Raw genomic sequence first — 2,573 nt, 5'->3', positions numbered from 1 at the left:
CGGGGTGGCCGGTCTGTGGGGGTGGCCAGTCTTTGGGTGACGGACGTTACATTGAAATAATTTCGCCGATGAGTGCCTTGGAATTGGACCTGGTGAAGATCGTGATTGCCAAGCATTTGAGCAGTCAATGCCACAGACGGCACGCAGCGGGAAGCCGATAAGCTTGTTTCATTTATTCTTCGTGTTTGTGGAGGAAACATGCCAAACATTCCTCTGTTTTCTTAATTAATTGTCGATCATGCCAATAAATCTGGGCATCTATTGACGGGAGCCTGCCTGTCAGCTTTGTGATGGAGGGGTTCACAAGAAACACCAAACATTGAGGGCTTGACCACGTCACAGTAAGACAAGGCAATTTGACCAGCGTTCTTGTACTGTACTGTAGGCCTAGCCTCTCAAGTCAAGTCAGGATGAGGCCATAACTACCGCTTCATCAACCGCTCTCTTCCAAGGCACACGACGAATCATAGGCAATCATCTTGCATTCGTCATCTTGGTCTTATTCCTGCAAGTATTGCCTGTGCAATTGGCCGAACCACTAAGCCAAGGTTTCTTCGTCACTCTCTCCAAGAAATTCCGCGCTCTTTTTTGCTTGTCATTCGTACTGTGCGCACCTTTTTTTCCACAATTTCAGCACAAACTGTGTCTTGTCGTTGTGGAGTTTTTGGTGATGGGGGCCAGAACAAGATTTTTTTTCACTCCTCTTAGAAGAAGCACTTTAGCGGCTTTCCAGATTTTCGGGCTTTTTCTCGCCCGGCTTTAACAGAAAAACCCACTCACACAGAGTTTCTGCACCTACACAAATCCAGAAAGTATTGCGCAGAACAAAGAGCAAAACTCTCGACTTGAACGCTATTGGCTCGAGAACTTGTGGCTGAAGCTTGTAGGGCGGACTGCGAGACCCTTTCAAGACTTTGACCGCGGCAGAGGCACCAGCAACCACATGGCACTTGACAGATCCCATTCATCTTTGACTTTCTCTTTGACTCGAAGAGAAAAGCCTCTGATTCAAAGCCTGAAACTCTGCGGCTTCGTTAACCAGAATAGAAAGCTGTTTCCGACCGGCATTCACCACACCATCACAACTGACACGACCGTTTATGACATATTCCACGTTTCTTTCGCCTCTTCCATGTTTCTGGTCGCCATTCTAGAAAGTAAATCTCGGTTGAGATAGAGCTAACGCTCCACCAGCCTCTGAGTTACCTGCCCGCCGGTTCTGGCCGATCTTGTACATAATCACATTCTTCCGTTATGTACGCCTCGTAGAACCGTCACAGGCGCCGTTCAATGCGCCGTCAGAAACCACTATGCCAAGTTCTGAACGGTTGTCCGGTCGTTCAACAATACAAGCTTTGCATTGTAGTGTCTTCTCCACTTGACCTTCTAAACAGAGTCTGGATAACTTTTGAGTCAGGCTTGTACTTGTTGAGCGAGAATGAATTGATTGCTGTGATTCGGTCGCATGGTGCTTTACATGGTGGCTGCAAACATCAAGGTGGACTCTCAACACATTGTTTACCCTCCAGCTTGATCTAAGCTGTTAGTTTCTTGGATCGTGTATCGGCTCCATTGACATTCCTTCGTCATGCAAGTCAGGCGATTCATGGTACGAATAGCTTTCGCGAAAATCAAGAGCGTTTGTTGTTCCGATAACGCAGAACGCATTGTTCGTTGTCGGTCCGGGCATCTCGCTGTTGTCTGCATCTTGTTGCTTTCTCTGAACCATGACTCTCGGGACTCTTCTTTCGAGCGCAGATGAACAAGACTTCACTAGATCTTCCTACCGAACAATTCTTGACTTCAATATCCGGGGTATTGTGGAATTGGCCCACGTTCGTATTCTCCGTTGACACTCCGCTGATTGAAGGGCCATTCCGACGCACATTGGGAACTCCTGTATATCACCCCCGCTCACGATCGTCTGGGGAAATACGAACTATTGATCTCCTATGCAAGCTTGACAGTTCGCTGTGGACCGCAAGCAGATCGAGTCTTTGACATGTTGATCGCGCATGAGTGCAGCCAACTTCTTGACACTGGAGACTCCCAGGTCGCAATGCCTCCGTGATCGGTCTTTTGCTAGATAACTTGAGATGGTGTGAGGGCAGGTCTTGTGATGTTGTTCTGAATGTCCTGAGGAAGACCTTACTCGCTCGGTTTCCATATGTGTGCTCTCATCGTTGGACTAGACGGACAACCGGCAAGTTGATCCCTCGACCGTTAACTCTCAAACCATCGTAATGGTCGTTGTGGGCTTGGGCATCCACCAGGTATCTTACTTTGCCGAGACCGTATGTTTGTCCATTCTGAACTGTCTGTCCTCATCTGCGGTATTTTGTTCCAAATATGCAAAGGTTGAAGTTACTTGTTGATAGTGTGCATCAGGCTAGCGTCTATTGATGTCGATCAGCCCGGTGGATTACTCAACAAACAGAACTTCAACAGCCAATCGCACATTTGATGTCCCTATTTCACACGCGATAGAAAACATAACCAGAGAAGTATTCTGCGGAGTCTGTGACCATAGAATTAGTCAGCTAGCACGTGAAGTAGGAGCGATAGTGGGCTTT

This window comes from Fusarium odoratissimum, assembly GCF_000260195.1.
Source record: "Fusarium odoratissimum NRRL 54006 unplaced genomic scaffold supercont1.5, whole genome shotgun sequence".
In the NCBI taxonomy this organism is placed as follows: Eukaryota; Fungi; Ascomycota; class Sordariomycetes; order Hypocreales; family Nectriaceae; genus Fusarium; species Fusarium odoratissimum.
This window is presented reverse-complemented; position numbering follows the sequence as displayed.